Below are 22,476 nucleotides of genomic sequence, written 5' to 3'. Positions count from 1 at the left end.
TCCCTTTGCATTCTTGAGAGAGCCGGAGTTCTTGAGAATGTACTTCGAAGGAAAGGACTTCCTTCTCTCCTGAAGCTTCCCGTCTCCAGATTTTGGTTGGGACCTTGGTGTCTCTTTGGAGGCGAAAGGTTGGAAGAACTTCCCGGTGTCTGAAATCTTTTGAAGGATGAGGGAGCTCGCTTTGGCGGAACTTTTATGATGAAAGCTTTGGCAAAGTCCTTCGCCATTCTGACAGCTTCTGCCATAGACACTGGCTTGGCATTCTTGACCAGTGTGTCTAAGGGTTCGTTCATTCCTCGAATGAACCTGGCCATGAGTTGCTCTTCATCTAGAGGTGGTGAATACTTGAGGAGAAGAGCAAATGCCTGGTAATATTCTTCGATGGTTTTGCTCCCCTGGTTTAGCTCTAAAAATTCATTCATCTTGGTTTCTAAAAACCCGGGGGGACAAAATCTATTCCTGAAATAGGTTTTAAGGTCATTCCAGGATTGGGTATTTCTATCCTGATGGTTGGTATCACAATGGTTTCTCCATGCCACCCTGGTTGTTTCCACAATTTTCAGCCTGGGGCAAGAGCCATTTTGGTCGTCTCATTGTAACCGGTGACATCAAAAAACTCTTCCATAGCTTTCACCCATTTCTCCACAGCCTCGTCCAGGTTCTCCCCTTCTCCTTTGAAGGGTCCTGGCTGAGTTCTGTGAAGAGCCTTACGAACATCGGGGTCAAGCTCTTCTTCTTTAGAGAGGGTCTGGCTGACGGCGGTCACGGTTTCCTCGCCTCATGATTCTGCCAAAAATGATATATTATTAAATTTTTATTTTGATATCGTCCACGAGATCCTAAGACTTAAGAGGTTCGGAAAATAATTTCTTAAACAAGATAAATGATCTTATTGGAGATCTATGACATATGTCCGCCGGACAGATTTTGCTTTATCAGTTCGTCCATAAACAATCACTTATACAAGAGGGAATTTTTCCACAAAACATTTCTTTATTTATAGAAAGGTTGCAATATGTACATAGAGCAGCTCGGCTCCAAAAGTCAAAATCTCCCTGGGAGATGCATAAGACGATGGTACTAGGCTATAGCCATGCCCTGATACAAACGTTCCCTTACTGCCAAGGGAGCTACTATCTTCTCGTTAAGAATAAAGAAACTAAGGAGATTGTAGATTTGGCATGAAAGTCTAAAATTCTGAGGCGTTAAGTGATATAAAAAACACCATGTATCACTTTCAGCTTCATATGGTCAATGAGAGATTTTGCCTCAGCATCGCATGCTGGTCGCAAGAGGTGTGGACATACTGCCCTGCAAACCACTTGTGATGCCGTGTCTCCACTGGGTCAGGAAAATATAGATCCTCAAAATGGCTTGTGAGTCTGGCTCGGCTTGTTCAAGTTGTAGCAGAAGAGATGAGATGCTTGAAGGCGAACGCAGTCATATCTTGTGACTCAGTGAGGTCAGGAACACTAGATAAGTGTGGAACTTCCATCTATAAAATCAAACTCTTTGATTGAAAATCTTCATTAATGAGGCTTACGGAATGAAAATACAATATGTAAATGCTCTTTTTGAGTTTTTATTACAAATTTCTGATAAGAATTCATTTGTCCCTATTATCTTTCAACAAAGCTCTGATACCAGCTGTGAGATCCTCCTCCGGGGGCGCCGGTGGCGGAAGTAGCGCGGCCTCCCGCACGGGGCAGGGATCCACACTTGGGGCCTCCCCCGCGGATGTTCGGACAAGAGGCTAGCCCGGGCAGTTCCTCCAAAACCAAGCCCGAAAAAACTCCCCTCACCCGAAAGGCACGGGCGATTCCACCATGGGAAAATCTTCTAACGGGGGAACTACTCTAACAAGTCAAAATCTTAACTAGTTAAACTGATCTGACCGAACCTGAAGTCACATGGTCAGATCAAGAAGAGACTTGCACTTGGTCCATGGAATCATCGCTTTTTTCCTCCTTTAACGAGGCACAGCCGCCGCCGCTGATCCCCTCCCACCCATAGAACAAGGTCTTCTCAAACAGGACTTAATCTAGCTATCGTAACTAATCGTATCTAGTTGTTTCATAAGAATCCTCCGATCCAGCCTAAAGATTTGATTGTGTTTTTACCCGGGTATCAAGGAAAAGAGTTCCCAGGCCTCCTAGCTGATGATTCATGGAAAAATTAAGGTACGCATACCACGTACACAAATCCAATATGAAATTGCCATTTATAATAGATTCGACTGGCTTTAAAATAATTCTTCAATGAAAATCATAATATTACTGATCATCATCCTCCAAAATTTTGAGTCCATTGTATTGCAAAATGGGTCCTCCAGCTAGCCAACCAATGAGATCCAGTATCAAAATTTGATTCACAAACATCTAATTTTTGGGTAAATACCAATTTAGTGATTTTACCAATTAAAATATCTAAAGATATTCTTTTAGCCACATAATTTCTCGACCTTAATTCCTTAGTTTGTAAGATTCCTTCCTCGAGCTTTTGAGGTGTACAGGTGTAAGAACCTCCCCTTCTGATCTTATAATTATTCCCCTCTCTGAAATAAAAGAAAGATCTTGTTTTATTTTATCCTGGAGAGAGAAAATGTCTAGAGGGAGGTAATCCAAAATTGAGATATTTTTGGATATAAAAATCCTCCTAGTGTCTAAAATGGTTTTCCTTGAAACAGAAATTCAAAAAGAACTTTCCAATGTGCAATTGGAATTAATTGAAAATAGGTATAAAGGACCTTAGCCTAAGGATCTACATTTTTAGAAATTTTTGGATTATGGTCCAATTAAGGTTCTTATGGGCCAATAGGATCAATCCAAGTGTGGGGAGGAGATAAATCCAATTTATAAAAGAAAAATACCCAAAAATGAGTAAATGCCCACATAAGATGAAGAGTTGACTGAGTACAAGGTTTATTTAGTAAAAAATTATGAATATTGCTAAAAAATAAGATATTTTGGATATAATGATACATTTTTGACAGCTTGGTAAGGAGAGGGGGGCTCTTCAAGGAGGCACCTATTTCATATGTGTGGAGGAGTTTTAAACTAAAAAATAATAAGATAATTTTTATCTCTCCTCTCTCCTGGATCAAACCAAATCAAAAAGGGAGCCAAACTGGTCCAAATCTTGTCCAAATTCAGCCAAACTAAACCTGAAAAATTCTAGAAACTAGGTGGACTTGGTTAGAGGCCTCCCTCGCCTATAAATAGACACTTAGCCCTTTGTAAAAAAATATGTGAACTATACCATGCCAGTATTATACTGAAATAATGATATTTTCTATTATCCTCTAAAAATCCTCTACAATTTGGAGAGAATGGAGTTTCTCTCTCTCTTCAACCTTCTTTGGAGTCTTCATCAACATACTAAACCAATTGATTGGTTGGGGGCCTCTCCTTAGACTAAAGAATCAAGCAAAATAAGAGGTAAAGTGTGATTTATGGTCTTTTTTCTTAATCTCTAAATGTTTCTCACTTCTCAACCCCTCTCAAGCTTGAGAAGTATTCAATTGAATGGCTCTTTGATGCAATTGAAGCTCTCTAATGAATTTTAGTGATAAATTTTATAAAGTTTCCATTTATGCTTAAATTAAATGTTTTTTTAAAAAGCATATCTCTCTCTCCCCCAAAGAATGGTCATTCCTATGACCTATTCTATATTCAATTAATGCTTCTCATGGAGAAATTCTCTATTCACAAATCAAACTCTAGGCTTGTGAAGCTGGCTTGTGAAGCTAGAGGTTTAAGAAAATGGTTTTTATACTTATATGCTTGAAAAGTATGGTAATATTATGGGATAAATCCATAAATTGGATTTAATGCTAAAAGATAGTTATACTATCATAATTATTTTACTATGTCTTATTCTTTTCATAAAAATTGAAAATTGCCAGTAATAGCAGCGGAGCTATGGTAAAACTTTTAAGAAATTGATGCATAATTCATTCTTATGCATAACATGAAAAGAGGACTTCCTATCATATGCTAGGATTGAATATCCTAGGTTAAAAGAATGGTTTTTGTCACATTCAATGGAAAACTATTTTTTAAGTTTATGTGTAATTAAATAATTAAGAAATGAGAAAATTATGGTAATTATATTTAATGATAAAAATGAAATTCCTATGATATTTGGAATTCAATCATTTAGATGTGAAAAGAGAAATTCCTAGCATATTGGAATTATTGGATATTTTATTTAAATAATTTCAGATAAATTTATTTTATCCTATGAGAAATTTTTAAATGGTAAAAGAGGAATTCCTATGACATTTGGAATTCAATAATTTAGATGGAAAAAGAGAAATTCCTAGCATATTGGAATTATTGGATATTTTATTTAAATTCAAAGATAAATTTATTTTATCTATGAGAGATTTTTAAATGGTAAAAGAGGAATTCCTATGACATTTGGAATGCAATCATTTATATGGGAAAAGAGAAATTCCTAGCATATTGGAATCATTGGATATTTTATTTAAATTCAAAGATGAATTTTAGATAAATGTATTTTATCTATGAGAAATAATTAAATGGTAAAAGAGGAATTCCTATGACAATTGGAATTCAATCATTTAGAGTATAATTCAATTTATGATTATTTATCAAAATTGGAAATATGGGTAGAATTGATTTTTGTGAATCCCATGAATTCTTTTATTCAAAAGAGGAATATTGAATATAATTCAATTGAGGAATTGAGAAGGAATATGGAAATAGTCGTCGCAAAAAGAACCTTTATCTAAGTCAAGCAATTGGCAAAAATTTAAAAAAAGTCCCATTATCGGTATCAAGGTAGTAAAAACTACTAAATGGGAAGAGAATGTGGAACGGATGTGATAAGATGTAAATGGGATGTGATAAGATGTAATTGGTATGTGATAAGATGTAAATGCGATGTGATAAGATGTAAATGGGATGTGATAGGATGTGAATGGATGTGATAAGATGTAAATGGGATGTGAATGGATGTGATAAGATGAAAATGGGATGCGATAGGATGTGATAAGATGTAAATAGGATGTGAATGGATGTGATAAGATGTAAATAGGATGTGATAAGATGTGATGTAATGAAAATGGATGTGGATGTGAATGATGAGATGAGAATGAGATGAGAGGATATGTGAAAGGGTGAGATGGGAAGTACATGGATGTAGATGAGGATGTGGATATGTATGTGAAATAATGTGATATAAATGGATTTGGATGTGTATGCGAAAGAATGGATGTGGATGTGTATGTGAAAGAATGTATGTGGATGTGTATATGAAAGAATGGATGTGGATGTGTATGTGAAAGAATGTGATGTGATGTAAACGGATGTGGATGTGTATGTGAAAGAATGTATGTGGATGTGTATGTGATGTAAAGGGATGTGGATGTGTATGGAAAGAATGTGATGTGATGTGGATGTGTATGTGAAAGAATGGATATGGATGTGTATGTGAAAGAATGTGATGTGATGTGACATGAATATATGTGGATGTGAAGTGATAGATATGAATGTATGGATAGATGTGGGTAGTCGTACATGTGAACGATTGGATGGATGTGGATGAATGAGATGAGGTATGAATCGGGATGTGACTGAATGATATGGGATGTGAATGGATGAGATGTGATGTGATGTGAATCGAGATGTGATGTGAAATGGATGTGATGTAAATTGGGATAGATGTGAATGGATGATATGTGATGTGAATGAATGTGAAATGGATGTGATGTAAATTGGGATAGATGTGAATGAATGTGATGTGAAACGGGATAGAAATGAATGAATGAGATGTGATGTGAAGGGATGAGATGTGATGGGATGTGAATCGGGATAGATGTGAATGAATGAGATATGAGGTGAAATGGATGTGATGTGGATCGGGGTAGATATGAATGGATGAGATATGAATGAATGTGATGTGATGAGATGTGGATATGGGTAGATGCGAGTGGATGAGATCTGATGAGGATAAATGAGGAAAGATGTGATGAGATGGACAATGATGTGATTGGATGAGAATGGGAATACATATGAAATGGATGTGGATTAAATAATGTGGATTAATGTGGAACAATGTGGAAAGACGAGAGTTTGTTATAGAAACTATATTTATGACCTGTTTTTAAATGACTATTTTATGTCAAGAATCATTTTGACCGTCTTGTGAATGAGGTCGTGGGTGGAGACCTAACTGCAACAGTTGACGAAGAGTCAACGGAGGACGTCTCGCGTAGCAAGGTCGGCCGAGGTGTTGACCAGCCTCGGTTCGATTTAAATGGTGAGCTTCTGGTACGGTGGATGAGGAACCAAGGAAGCGGCCTATGAGTGAAGCGCTAGGTGACCTGTAAAGGATCCTAGAGGGTGCTGACCATACGGTGCTCGGGCTCTAGGTCACCGAAGATACCCACACGTGTGTCGGGGAAGATATTAGAACAAGGAGTAAGAGTTGTTTTCTGAATTCGGGCATGGATCTGGTTGATTGACCTTGCTGGTCCTCAACGGATGAGTCCATGGGTCTTTTATATGGATCTGTTGGTTGATCTTGCTAATCTTCAATGGAGATTCCATTTTGATTTTTATAAGTGAATATATTACCGGGTACTATGAGCTAGAAGGCCCCTGAGTGGACAGGTGGTGAGCGTTCTGGTTGCCAATGCTGCCATAGGTACACCAATGAAGGAATGATTGGAAATTAGGATTCAACCGGATATTTTGGAGGATTATGATCAATGACACTATGGTTTCATTAAATTATTGTTTTAAAGATAGCTAAATCTGTAAAAAAGGCAATTTCATATTGGGTGTGTAAGTGGTGTGACTAGTTTTAATTTTTTATGAATATCCGGCTAGGGGACCTGGGAACTCTTGTCCCTGGTACCCGGGACAAAACCTAACCAAATTCCTAATTGGATCCCATCACTATAGTGGTTGGGCGGTTGACTAACCCATGGGACTGGATGGGGTTAGGTTGGACTGATGGATCCCTAAAATGAGACTCAATTCTGTTATGATACAATAGATGAAGTAAATTTCAGATAAAAATTGTTCTATGGAAAAGAATCAACGGCTGTGCCTCTCAAATGAGGAAAAAAGCGTTGGTCTCTATGATTCAAGTGCAAGTTTCTTCCTTGATCTAACCGAGTGTCCTTACAGGTTTCAGTCATATCAGTTTGGTTAGTGATGACCTTGACTACGTTAGATTAAAAATATCCTGGAGGAATCACCCGTGCTTTCTGGGCTAGGGAAGTTTTTTCGAGTTCGGTTTTGGAAGAACCGAGGGATTAGTCTCTTGTCCGGATATCCGTGGGGTGAGGCCCCGAGTGAGGGACCCTGCCCCGCTCAAGAAGTGCTACTTCCGTCGCTAGCACCTCAGAATTCGTTGCGCGGAGGGGACAGGGATCTTTCAGGTAGAATTATGGTGGAAATTCATCTTTTGACACTAAAAATTAATTCAAATCCTTCTTTTCTTAAATATCATAAAAATTCTTTTTTTGACTAAATACCAATATCTATTTTTTTAAATAAACTTGAAATCCCTCTTTTTCTCATTTAATGAGTGCAATCCAATTATCATGGGAATTCCTCTTTTATCATAAATTAAATCTATCTAAAATTTCTCTTTAAATTAAATAAAAATATTTAATATTACAAATATACCAAGGATTCTTCTTTTTCCATTTAAATGATTGAATTCCAAATATGATGGGAATTCCTCTTTCATCAATTAAATCTATTCATAGATAAAATAATTTTAACTAAAATTTCTCTTAAAAATTACATAAAAATATCCATTAATTCCATTATGCTAGAAATTTCACTTTTTTCATTTAAATGATTGAATTCCAAATATGGTGGGAATTCCTCTTTCATCATTTAAATTTATCTATGCATAAAAAATAAATTTAACTAAATTTTCTCTTAAAAATGAAATAAAAATCTCCATTAATTCCATTATACTAGAAATTCCACTTTTCTCATTTAAATGATTGAATTCCAAATATGGTGGGAATTAATCTTTCATCATTTAGATTTATCTATGCATAAAAATAAATTTAACTAAAATTTTTCTTTAATTTTTAAATAAAATATCCATTATTTTAGTATTCCAAATTTTCTCTTTCTTCATTGGAATACATGGATTTCCATTATCATGGGAATTTCTCTTTTATCATAAAAATAAATTACTAGAAATTCCTCTTTCTCCTAAATTAACTATTTATGTATAAACATTAAAAATTAATTTTTCCATGGTTATGATGAGAATTATTGAATTAACCTAGGATGACTAATCCTAGAATATGGTAGGAAGTCCTCTTTTCATATTATGCATGAAAATGATTTATGTGTTAATTTTTCAAAAAATTTACCATAGCTCCGCTCTGCTATTACTGATAATTTTCAATAATTTTGAAAAGCATAAGGTTCAGTAATAAAATATGATAGAATAACTATCATTTGGACTAATATCCAATTTATGGACTTAATTCCTAAGTTTATCATAATTTAAGTAACATAAAAGCATTAAAAAGCCACTTCTTTGGCCTCTAATTTGACAAGCATAGAGTTTACTTTTAGAATTAAGAATTGCTTCATGAGAAGCATCATTTGAATATAGAATTGGTCATAGGAATAACCATTCTTTGGGGGGGAGAGAGATATGCTTTAAATAAATATTTTAATTTAAGCATAAATGTAAACTTTTTGTGATTAATCATTAAAATTCATTAGAGAGCTTCATTTGCATTGAAGAACCATTCAATTGAATACTTCTCAAGCTTGAGAGGGGTTGAGAAGTGAAAAACATTTAGAAGACTAAGAAAAATCATAAAGTCGCACCTTACATCTTGTTTTGCTTGATTCTTTAGTCTTAGAAGAGGCCCCCAACCAATCAATTGGTTAGTATGTTGAGGAAGGCTCCAAAGAAGGTTCAAGAGAGAGAGAAGCTCCAATCTCTCTCAATTGTAGAGGATTTTTAGAGGATAATAGAAAATATGCTTATTTTAGAGTAATATTGGCATGGTCTAGTTCACAGATGAGAATACAAAAGAATGAGGGTCTATTTATAGGTGAGGGAGGCCACTAACTGAGTCCAACTAGGTTCTAGAATTTTCCAGCTTTAGTTTGGCTGAATTTGGACAAGATTTGGACCAGTTTGGCTCCCTTTTTGATTTGGTTTGATCCAGGAGAGAGGAGAGATAAAAATATCTTAATATTTTTGAGTTTAAAACTCGTTCACATGTGTGAAATAGGCGCCTCCTTGAAGGCTCTCCCTTTCCTTACAAAGGTGTCAAAAATGAATGATTACTCCAAAATATCTCATTTTTTTAGTAATATCTCATAATTTTTAACTAATAAATCTTGTACTCAGTCAACTCTTCATCTTATGTGGGAATTTACTCATTTTTGGGTATTTTCTTTTATTCATTGGATTTATCTCATCCCAACACTTGGATTAATCTTATTGATCCATAGGAACCTTAATTGGACCATAATCTAAAATTTTCAGAAAATATTGACCCTTAGGCTAAGGTCTTTTAAATCATTTTTAATTAATCCCAATTGCACCTTGGAAAATTTATTTTGATTTTTTGTTTCAGGGAAACATATTTTTGATATTTGTAGAATTTATATATCCAAAAATATCTCAATATTGAATTACCACTCTCTAGAAATTTTCATCTCACTAGGCAAAAACAAGAAAAAATAATATTTTCTTGCATTCAAAAATAGGGAATGATTACAAGGGATTGAAGTAAAGGCTTATTCAATATTCAGGCTGAGGAGGAATCTTACATCCACGCTACTCTGGCTGTCTCTATGATCTTCAGCCTGGCAAGAGCCACCTTACTTTTTTTGTTATAACCTGTGACATCAAAGTACTCCTCCATAGCTTCGATCCACTTTTCTACGGCCTCACCTAAGTGTTCCCCTTCGCCCTTGAAGGGACCTGGGGCTGAGATCTGTGTAGAGCTTTACGAATGTCAGGGTCAAGCAAGCTCATCCTCATCTGTGTGAGGATCTGACTATCTACCCACACGATTCGTACGTCTCATGATTCTGCCAAAATGATACATCGTTAAATTTTCTATTCTACTTCATTCCGAGATTCTAAGACTTAAGAAGTTCAAAATTAATTCCTTCAAACAAGGTAATCGTTCTACTATAGATCCACGACATATGTCCTGAGAAAATAGAACTTATTCCTTCAAACTCAATATCTGGTGCTCACAACCACTTAGACAACTGGAATTTTTACAAAACATTCTTTATTTATATAAGGTTTATAATATATACATAGAGCAACATGGCTCCAAAAAGTCAATGCGTCAATTGCATATGCATGAAGTGGCGATACAGTGGCAATACTGTGATGTGGACATGCCGCGATACATGGGTGCCCTCACCGCCATTGGTGCTACAATCCTACTCCTTGGGATAAAACGGTTGAGAAGCCTGAAAATATGACAAGTACCCTAAAATCTCGAGGTGTGGGGTGATAAAGTATAACACCACAAACCACCCCTAGTCTCATCAAAACCATAGCTAAAGAGACGTTCTGTCTCAACCTCACTGATTGCAACAGGCATGGACATATTGCCCTGAGAACCATATATGCTGTCATCTCTCCACTGGATCCAAATACAACTCCCGAAAATGACTAGCGACACTCGCCCTGCTCGATCGAGTCCTGGCGGAGGAGAGGATATGCTCAAAAGCATTTATCAATCATAAGTCCATCATCAATGAAGCTTAATCTGAATGAAAGTACAACATATGAATGCACCTTTCTAAGATTTAATTATAAATTCTTGACAAAATTCATCTTTGATTCTTAAGCTTTCAACAAAGCTCTGATACCAGCTGTAAGACGCCTGCCCTCTCTGCGCATCGAACTCCGGAGTGCTAGCACAGCAGAAGTAGCAACCTCTTGCGCAGCAGGAGGGCAGAGCTTCCCACTCGGGGCCTCGCCCACGAATGTTCGGGCAAGGGACTAGTCCGGTGGTTCTTCCAAAACCGAAATCAGAAAAACTTTCCTCGCCCAGAAATCATAGGCGATTCCTCCAGGAAAATCTTCTAACGAAAATTTATCTAACAAGGTCAAGAGCCTTAACTATTCTTTGTATTCCGACTTAACCCTCGGGTCACATGGCCAAATCAAAGAAAGGACTTGCACTTGGTTCATAGAGATTATCGCTTTTTTCCCCTCAAGTAAGGCACAGCCCATTGATTCTTTCCCATAGAACAAGAATTACCCTGTGACTTACTTCAACTATCATAACTTAAACATAACTAAACTTTATTGTAGGAATCCACCGATCCAGCCTAACCCCAACCAGCCCATGGGTTAGCCAACCACCCAACCACTGTATTGGTGGGATCCCTCTTTATAAAAATTTGGTTGTGTTTGTCCCAGGTACCAGGGAAAAGAGTTCCCAGGGCCCCTAGCCAGCACTCATGCAAATATATTAAATAGACACACCACTTACCCACCCAATATGAAATTGCCTTTTCTCAGATTCAACTACTTTCAAGATAGAACTCCAATAAAACCACAGTGTTTCCATCATAATCCTCAGTATTCCAGTTCCATTGTTTTCCAATCAAGTGTCATCTAAACTCTGTGTTGAAGACTGGCTAGTCAACCAACGAGATCCAATTTCATAGTTTCTAGTTTACTTAAATAAATTTATCGCCAATCCATGAAGATCTCCCTCGACATACGCATGGGTTTCTTCGCAATTGTGAGCCCAAGCATCGCCTGGTCAGAACCCTCTAGGATCCTCCTTAGGTGTCCTAGCACTTCACTCAGGGACCGCTTCATCGGCTCTTGCCCATCGTACCGAAAGCACACCATTTTTAATCATACCGAGGCTGGTCAAGACCTTGGGAGGCTTTGCCGCGAGACATCCTTCGATGACTCCCTACCGGCTGTTGCAACGTAAACTCTCCTTAGATTAAATAATAAACCAAATGCTTCCTCCAACATTCTAGCGTAAGACAGTCCTTTACAAAAACAGAGTTTCTATGCAAGCAGGATTTTCCCATTGAGTTTGATTTCCTCTCACGAAAAGCCATTTCACGCGAGAAAACATCTCTAGTATTGGTTTCACAAGACCCTTTTTTCAAAACCCCAACTTTCTCAATGAAAATCATGAATCTCGTATCTCGGTTGATCCATCCATCAATTACAATCAAACGAATTTCTAACTTATTTATAGATAATTTCGGGTCTTATATGGGAAAATTCTCTAAATCAGATGATTATCCCTTCTTCATACTAAAGAAATGGGAATGGTCACAAGTCTTGGCTTAATGTACGATTCAAGAGATGGGTAGGTATCTTACTGACCCACCTTTCTCATGTGGTCATGGTCTAGCACACCGAATTACTTGAATTTATTCCTAGATTTATTTCCTAAAGATATTTCTCCATTTATCTCATAAAATAACTGTGATTTCTAATCGTAAAGGATAAACATCCAATAATATGAAAATTTATTCTACTTTGGACATAAAAGAACTATAAATAATTCTACTCGTGAATAATAGAATTAACAAGGATATTTCTTTTTCTAAATTATCCTTTAATAAATATGCATACATCATTTTACTAAAATATTCACATAGAGATATTCTTAAATATTCTCTTCTCCATTTGAACCTAGGCAAAAATATGATGAAACATTTTCTTTTTGATAACAAAATTAATTATGCATATTCCTATTTAAAGATACGATGAAAATTCTTCTTTGATAAATAAAAATATTCATGTATATACATATCATTAATATACATATTTAAAATATAACAAGAATTCCTCTTTTTAACATTTAGACATTTATGCATACACAAACTATAAATGTATATTCAAAAATATAACAAAAATCCTTCTTTTAGCATTTAAAATGTTTATGCCTAGAATATCATGAAAATTCCTCTTTTAGCATTATTACATTTATACATAAACATAATTACATAAAAATATGGTGGGTCTTCCTCTTTTTAGTATAAAAGTTCTTTATGCATAAACTTGAGCATAATTGCATCTAAGCATCTTGTTTATTTTTAAAAATAGACTATGTAGCATACCACTATGTAACCCAATCAATCTCTCAGATGCAGCTCTATTGATGATAGTGTTTTTATTTTCATTTTGAAATGTTTTCTAGTAGGATGTAAAAGATGCCTTATGAATCTTCTATTATAACTACTACTCAACATGTATGATTTTTGGTGTTTGGAAGAGGAGAGAGGAGAGATGAAATATCTCATTTTTTTAAATTAAAAAATGGAGAAATGATGAGGATTCTAGGTGCCTCCTTCATGAGCTCCACTCACCCTCCTAATTCGTAAACAAAGTAAGAAAATTAGCTTACATGGAGCTTGTAAGCTCTCCTTTGGCTTGAGGGATTGAGGGTTTTACTCTTGTTTGAAGCAATAGTGGCCACCAATTCACTCTAGAGAGGATTAGGCCAAAAATAATTGAATTATTAAAAAATTCAATAAAGATAGCTCCTCACGACAGGAGTAGAGTAACAGTGCATAAACACCATTAAGCGTTTACAAAAGGGGGAGGCTTCTATTTATAGGAAAAAGTGAGCCTCTAACCAAGCAAACTGATTCTAGAATTTTCCAAATCAGTTTGGTCAATTTTTGACCATTTTTGGGTCAGTTCCAACTTACTTTTTCGATCTAGATTTGAAACAGGAGAGAGGAGAGATGAAAATATCTCATTTTATTGATTAAAAATTGGGGTTAGTGATGAGAGAAAGGTGCCTACTTCATGAGGGGAGATCCCCACACTGAGGTGTCAAAAATGTAGTTTTTAAATTCTTTTCTTTGGTCCTTAGTCCACTCTTCATCTTATGTAAGCATTTACTCATTTTTGGGGGGTTTTTTATTTTATTCTTCAATTTATCTCCTCCCTACATTTGGATTAATCTCATTGGCCTGTCAAACCTTTGTTTGGACCTTAATCCAAAATTTTATGAAAACAGGGACCCTTAGGCTAAGGTCTTTTGTGCACATTATAATTTATTTCTAATGCACCTTAGGAATTTCTTTTTAAACTTTTGTTTCGAGGGAATTTATTTTAATAAGAAGGGATGTTTTTCCATCCAAAGATATCTAAAAACTGAATTACCTCTCTGTAGAACATTTTGTCTCTCTAGGCCAAAACAGGTAGAAACAAGATCTTTTATTATTCTGAAAAGGGGATTGATTACAAGGGAAGAAACTAGACATCTTGAGGGGCTGGGGAGGAATCTTACATCCTCTCCCACTTAAAAAAGGCGAGATGTCCTCATCTCGCAAACTGGGGATAATCCCGCATCACTTTGGCTTCTTTCTCTCCTAGGTGGCGTCTTCAAAAGGATAGAACTTCCATTTGACTAATAATTCTCTCAGAATTCTGTTCCTGAGAACCTTCTCTCGAACATCAAGGATTTTTTCATGTTGGAGTTCCATCTGCCCTTGGGATGAAGAAGTTAAGAGTTCATTGTTAAGCACATGATTCGGGCTTGGTACATACTTCTTAAGTAGGCTGACATGAAATACATTATGTACTCTGAGATGAGGAGGCAGAAGAAGTTCATAGGCTAAGTCACCTACTTTCTTTGTAATCAGATATGGCCCACAGTATCTGGGGGGGATAACTTCTTGTACTTCCCAAGAGATAGAGAACTTCTTTTGGGGCGTACTCGAATGAAGACCATATTTGCTTCTTCGAATTTTCTACCTGACCTCTTCTTATCTACATACTGCTTCTGCCTATCCTAGGTAGCTTTTATATCCTTGCGGATTAACTGCATCTGCTGCTCCATGTCGTCAAGCAGCTGTCTGGACATCTCGACCCTAATCAATGGGTCGGTCCAAGTTAATGGTGTTAGGGAGTCTTGTCCATACAGAGCTTTCAAAGGGCTCATCGCGATACTTCGGTGATAAGAAGCATTGTAGGCAAATTCAACTAGGTGCAGATAGCCATAGCATGGCCGAAGTATATCTTTGATTACTTGGTTCACCCTTTCAGTTTGACCATCGGTCTTGGGGTGGTAAGCTGTGCTGAGATCAAAGAAATTTCCTACTGCTTCGAAGAATGTAGTCCAAAATTTTGACGTGAATTTGGGATCTCGATCACTTACTATTCTCCTAGGTAGGCCATGCAATCTAAAGATTTCCTTGAGGAATACTCTAGCCACATCCACTATAGTGTAGGTTTCTTTTACTAGAATCAGATGGGCAACTTTGGTTAGTCTATCAACTACCAAGAAGATTTCCTTGAGGAACACTCTAGCCACATCCACTACAGTGTAGGTTTCTTTTACTAGAATCAGATGGGCAACTTTGGTTAGTCTGTCAACTATCACGAAGATGGAGTTGTAACCTGATTGCACTGAAGGTAGTCCAGTAATAAAATCCATACTGATACATTCCCACTTCATTTGGGGGATGTCTAATGGATGTAACTTCCTAGGCAGTTTTAGTCTCTCGGCTTTGACCTTCTGACATATGAGGCATTAACGTATATGATTAAGTACATCCTTTTTTAGTCCAGGCCAAAAGAAGCTTTTCTTTACAGACATGTACGTCTTGATGAAACCTGGATGTCTTGCTATAAGGCTGTCATGGGCTTCATTCAGAATTTGACCCTTATTTCCCTCATCATTGGGAATGCATAAGCTCACGTCCGTAAAGTTCTTGAGATTCTAAGGAAGCACCAACTCAGCAAAAAAGAGCAAATGCACTTTCTCTGTCGACCATGTTGAATACTTGGGCTTTTTGGTATCCAAAGACGGAATTTCTCCAGATTTCGCAAAAGTCCAAGCAGTCATAGATTGGCCTGAACCAAAGACAGTGAAAGAAGTCAGGGGATTCTTGGGATTAACTGGTTGGTATAGAATTTTTATACCTAAGTATGCTCTCATAGCTTCCCCCCTGACTAATCTTCTCAAGAAGAATACCCCGTTTCAATGGTTTGCCAGGTGTTAAAGTGCTTTTGATAAGCTGAAGACTGCCTTGGTAACCAATCCCGTTCTTAAGTTGCCAAATTTCTCTCTACCCTTTGAGGTAGTAAAACTGATGCTAGTGGTTTTGCCCTGGGAGGTGCGCTCATGCAAGAAGGTCATGCAGTGTCCTATGAATCCCGAAAACTCAAAATGCATGAGAGAAATTATGCTGTCCAAACCTGGAGCTACTTTCAGTAGTTTATGCCCTGAAATTGTGGAGACATTACCTACTGGGTCAAAGATTCACTTTGATGAGACAGATCATCAGAGCTTAAAGTGGATCTTCACTCAAAAGGATCTCAACATGCACCAAAGAAAGTGGATACAGACCCTGTAGGAATTTAATTTTGAAATCAAGTACCACCCAGGCAAAGAAAATGTGGTAGCAGATGCCCTCAGCAGAAAAGCCTCCTTGCTTTGCAATCACAGTGGTGTCAAATCCATTAATTAATGAAGCAAGAGAGAAGATCATGCAGGATAGATTCTTTGGCCCTATTGCTACCCTACTTATGCACGAAAGCAAAACTCCTCAGGAGTTGAACCGAGTTCAAGGGTACAGCCTGGATGAAGGAATTATGTATTATAATAGCAGGCTATGCATTCCCAATGATGAGGGAACTAAGGGTCAAATTTTGAATGAAGCCCATGATAGCCTTATTAGCAGGACATCCAGGTTTCATCAAGACCTACATATCTGTAAGGAAAAGCTTCTTTTGGCATGGACTAAAAAAGGATGTACTTAATCATGTACGTCAATGCTTGATATGTCAGAAAGTCAAAGCCGAGAGAGTATAAATTCCTGGGAAGTTACATCCATTAGCCATCCCCCAGATGAAGTGGGAATGTATCAGTATGGATTTTATTACTGGACTACGTTCAGTGTAATCAGGTTACAACTCCATCTTTGTGGTAGTTAACAGACAAACCAACGTTGCCCATTTGATTCCAGTAAAAGAAACCTACATTGCAGTGGATGTGGCCAGAGTGTTCCTCAAGGAAATCTTTAGATTACATGGCCCACCGAGGAGAATAGTAAGTGATCGAGATCCCAAATTCACATCAAGATTCTGGACTGCATTCTTCAAAGCAGTAGGAACTTTCTTGGATCTCAGCATAGCTTACCACCCTGAGACCGATGGTCAAACAGAAAGGGTGAACCAAGTAATCGAAGATATACTTCGGTCTTGGTGTGGCCGGGAACCCAAGAAGTGGCTAAGCTATCTGCACCTAGTCAAATTTGCCTACAATGCTTCTTATCACCGAAGTATCAAGATGAGCCCTTTCAAAGCTTTGTATGGACAAGACTACCAACACCATTAACTTGGTCCGACCCATTGATTAGGGTCGAGATGTCCAGACAGATGCTTGATGACATGGAGCAGCAGATGCAGTCAATCCGCAAGGATATAAAACCTACCCAGGATAGACAGAAGCAGTATGCAGATAAGAAGAGGTTAGGCAAAAAATTCGAAGAAGCAGATATGATCTTCATTCGAGTACGCCCCAAAAGAAGTTCGCTATTTCTTGGGAAGTACAAGATATCCCCCAGATACTGTGGGCCATATCAAATTACAAAGAAAGTAGGTGACTTAGCCTATGAACTTCTTCTGCCTCCTCATCTCAAAGTACATAATGTATTTCATGTCAGCCTACTTAAGAAGTTTGTACCGAGCTCGAATCATGTGCTTAATGATGAACTCTTAACTTCTTCAACCCAAAGGCACATGGAACTCCAACGTGAAGAAATCCTTGATGTTTGAGAGAAGGTTCTCAGGAACAGAATTTTGAGAGAATTATTAGTCAAATGGAAGTTCTATCCTTTTGAAGATGCCACCTGGGAGAAAGAAGCCAAACTGATGAGCGGGATTACTCCCAGTTTTTGCAAGATGAGGACATCTTGCGTTTTTCAAGTGGGAGAGGATGTAAGATTCCTCCCCAACCCCTCAAGATGTCCAGTTTCTTCCCCTGTAATCAATCCCCTTTTCAGAATAATAAAAGATCTTGTTTTTACCTGTTTTAGTCTAGAGAGAGAAAATATTCTAGAGAGAGGTAATTCAGTTTTTATCTGTTTTAGTCTAGAGAGAGAAAATATTCTAGAGAGAGGTAATTCAGTTTTTGATATCTTTGGATGAAAAAATATCCCTTCTTATTAAAATAAATTCTCCCAAAATAGAAGTTTAAAAAGAAATTCCTAAGGTGCATTAGAAATAAATTATAATGTGCACAAAAGACTTTAGCCTAAGGGCCCCTGTTTTCAGAAAATTTTGGATTAAGGTCCAAACAAAGTTTTGACAGACCAATGAGATTAATCCAAATGTAGGGAGGAGATAAATTGAAGAATAAAAGAAAACACCCCCCCCAAAAAAAGAGAGTAAATGCTCACATAAGATGAAGAGTGGACTAAGGAACAAAGAAAAGAATTAAAAAACTGAATTTTGACACCTTAGTGTGGGGATCTCCCCTCATGAAGTAGGCACCTTTTTCTCATCATTACCCCTAATTTTTAATCAATAAAATGAGATATTTTCATCTCTCCTCTCTCCTGTTTCAAAACTAGATCCAAAAAGTAAGCTAAACTGACCCAAAAATGGTCAAAAAATTAACCAAACTAATCTGGAATCAGTTTGCTTCGTTAGAGGCTCACTTTTTCCTATAAATAGAAGCCTCCCCCTTTGTAAAAGCTTAATGGTGTTTATGCACTATTACTCTACTCCTGTCCTGAGCCATCTACATTGAATTTTTTAATAATTCAATTGTTTTTGGCCTAATCCTCTCCAAAGTGAATTGGTGGCCACTATTGCTTCAAACAATAGTAGAACCCTCAATCCCTCAAGCCAAAGGAGAGCTTACAAGCTCCATGTAAGCTAATTTTCTTACTTTGTTTATGAATTTTAATGAAAAATCTATGGTTTTCTTGATTTTTATGTTTTGCAGATGATTGAATTAAATTCAAATGCTATGCCTTTGATGAAAAGGCCACCCCCTTCTCTTCTTTACATTCCAACCTTTCTTAATCCTAGGAAGAATAAAATTAGTGATAAATTAAACTCTTCTTATTGTTTACTCTCTTGAATTTAGAAAATTGTGTAGATTAGAGTTCTATAATTCTAAATTGGATTAATTAAGTTAATTGAAGAAAGATAAAAATGAGAAATGGTCAGCCATACAAAGGAGGTTATGGCAAAATTTTCCAAAATTTTGTGAAAAAGAAAGTTTGTTTTTATGTTATTCCAAAAGAGTAATTTCCACCATTTTTACATCTAAAAGAAATATTCTAATTACTCCATGTACATATTCACCTATGAATATGCATGGATATCACTGATATTAATTATTAAATTGATTTCTATGCATAGAAAGATGCATAAAGGAAATTTTTTATTATAAAAGTGTTATTCTTATTAAAATTGATTTTTATGCATAGAAAGATGCATAAAGAAAAAAAAATTATTATAAAAGTGTTATTCTTATTAAATTTGATTTCTATGCATAGAAAGATGCATAAAGGAATATTTTATTATTATTATTCTTATTAAATTTGATTTCTACTCTTCGATCCCACTGCCCCCTCTGCGCACCGGATTCTTGGATGGTAGCAGCGGAAGTAGCTTCCTCTTGCGCAGGGTAGGGTTTCCCACTCGGGGCCTCGCCCTCGAATGTCTGGGCATGAGACTAAGCTGGTGGTCATCTCGAAAACCGAAACTGAGAAAATTTCCCATGCCCGGAAAATGGGGACGATTCCACCATTTTTATTTTCTTAACGAATTTTTCTAAAACGAGGTCAAGATACTGAAGTAACCTTCATCTGATTAAATCAGATAGAAGGGAAACTATTACAGCTTTAACTTGAAGGAATCGACACTTTTTTCCTAATTGAATTAGGCACAGCCGTTGATTAATTCATTAGAGAAGTCTTCGGGCTTTTATTTAACTACTCGAGTTCTAAACGTATTCCTATTAATCAATTTTATTATTAAAACTCTGCTGATTCTAGCCTACCCCATCCGGCCCATGGGTTAGCCACCGCCCAACCACTGGAATTGGTAGAACCAGACAAGTACTCACCCACCTATAATTGAATGCCTTTCTTAACTTTTGCTTTGGAATACAGATACGCACACACTCCTCTTTAAACTTTAACTTTTAAAACAATCCATTGACAAACAATTATTGGTTACAGATGTCATAACTCAAAATTTCCATTCAATCCTTGTTTCTCACAAAACAGTATCACTCTAGACTCTCCATTGAGACCAGTAGGTCAGTAATGAGATCATGTAACAGATTACAATAATTTTCTCGTCATCATCATACATATATATATCTTCCACGACATACACATGGGTGTCCTAAGCACCGCGAGCCCGTGCATCGCCTGGTCAGAACCCTCCAGGATCCTCCTTAGGTGTCCTGGCACTTCACTCAGGGACCGCTTCGTCAGTCCTCGCCCATTGTACCGGAAGCACACCATTTTTCACCATACCCAGGCTGGTCAAGACCTGGGAAGGTTTTTGCCGCGTGAGCCGTCCTTTGAACACTCCCCGCTAGTTGTTTGCAGCCGAACTTCCCTTAGAAAAACACATATACCAAATGCTCCCTCCAACATTATGGTGTAAGACGGTCCTTTAAGAAAACAGGTTTTCTATGTAAGTTTTCAGTTTTGATTTTCTTTTGAATACAATGGGTATATCTTAAATCCGTATCCCAAGACTTTCTGATCGTCGCAGGTATGAAATCCAAACAGAATTCCTTGAATTTTGTAACCTTGATCCTCAGATCAAAATCAAAGGGTCTCAACTTAGTTTTACATTCGGTGGGTGATTTAAGTATATTTTCTTGAACTGGTCACATCGTCTTTTCTTGAAACTGATGAAGGAGTTATGTCTTTGTCATAGTCTGATTCAGGGTTTGAGTCTGGAAAGGTTCTCCCTGAAGTATCTTTCTCGAAGGGTAATATTTCAATTACTACTTTATTGAATTTCATTCATTGAGTATTTTGCTTAACTGAATTCAAAACTAATCACAATTCCTATGCGGAATAAATTAATCATTTATCTAAAATTCCGACTTCGATAGTTTTTCTGAATTTTCTATTTACCATCCTAGAAAATATGAAATGGTAGAATTTTCTCAGAGAGTATTTACTTATTCATTTATCAATATTCATGGAATTAAACATAGGATTAAAGAGAACTCTTATTTTGATATAAAAATTTTATATGCATCTATTTATGCATAAAATCCAACTTCGATGGAAATAACACTTTTATGTAAAAGAAAATCCTTTTATGCATCTATTTATGCATAAAAAATCAATTTTGATGAAAGTAACACTTTTATAAAAAAATTTCTTTTATGCATCATTTTATGTATAAATATCAATATTGGTGAAAGTAACACTTTTATAATAATAAAAATTTCTTTTATGCATCATTTTATGCATAAAAATTAATATTGATGGAAGTAACATTTTTATAATAAGAAAAATTCTTTAATGCATCATTTTATGCATAAAAATCAATATTGGTGAAAGTAACACTTTTACAATTAAAAAAATCTTTTATGCATCATTTTATGCATAAAATCAATATTGGTAAAAGTAACACTTTTATAATTAAAAAAATTCTTTTATGCATATAAATCAATATTGATGAAAGTAACACTTTTACAATTAAAAAACTATATTTTATGCATAAAAATCAATATTGGTGAAAGTAACACTTTTACAATAAAAAATTCTTTTATGCATAAAAATCAATATTGATGAAAGTAACACTTTTATAATAAAAAAATTATTTCCAATATACATCTTTCTATGTATAGAATTTAAATCTAATGAAAATCACTCTTTTATACAAAAAAGAAATTATCCAATATGCATCTTTCTATGCATAGAATTTTATTTTAATGGAAATAAAACTTTTATAATAAAAATATTTCTACTATGCATTTTTCTATGCCTAGAATGAAAATAACACTTTTAGAATACACAAACAGTGGGGATTACTGTTTTTGAATAATAAAAGATAAAGCTTATTTCACAAAATTTAAGAAAATTTTGCCATAACCTCCTTTGTATGGATGACCATTTTTCAAATTTTTCTATCCTCAAGTTACTTAAAAATTATCCCAAATGTTTTAAAGCATTCTAAACTAATCAAATTCCACTTTTAAAAGAGAAACGATATGAAAAGTTTAATTCTAACAATTTGATTACTTTTATAGGATAAGGAAAGGTTGAATTTAAGAATGAAGAGAGGAGGAAAGCCTTTCCAACAAGGCATAACATCATTTTTTTCATTTTAAAGAAAACAAAAATTAGAAAACCATCAAAAGGAATAAAGAAAAAGTAGTATTTCTAGCTTACATGAATTTCTGTGAGCTTTCCTTTGGCTTGATGGTTTGAGGGATCTACTCTTGTTTGCAACAAGAGTGGCCACCAATTCTTTTGAAGAGAAAAAGGT

The sequence above is a fragment of the Cibotium barometz genome, chromosome 62, assembly GCF_041138505.1.
Source record: "Cibotium barometz isolate CiBa-2024 chromosome 62, ASM4113850v1, whole genome shotgun sequence".
NCBI classification, from domain to species: Eukaryota; Viridiplantae; Streptophyta; class Polypodiopsida; order Cyatheales; family Cibotiaceae; genus Cibotium; species Cibotium barometz.
This window is presented reverse-complemented; position numbering follows the sequence as displayed.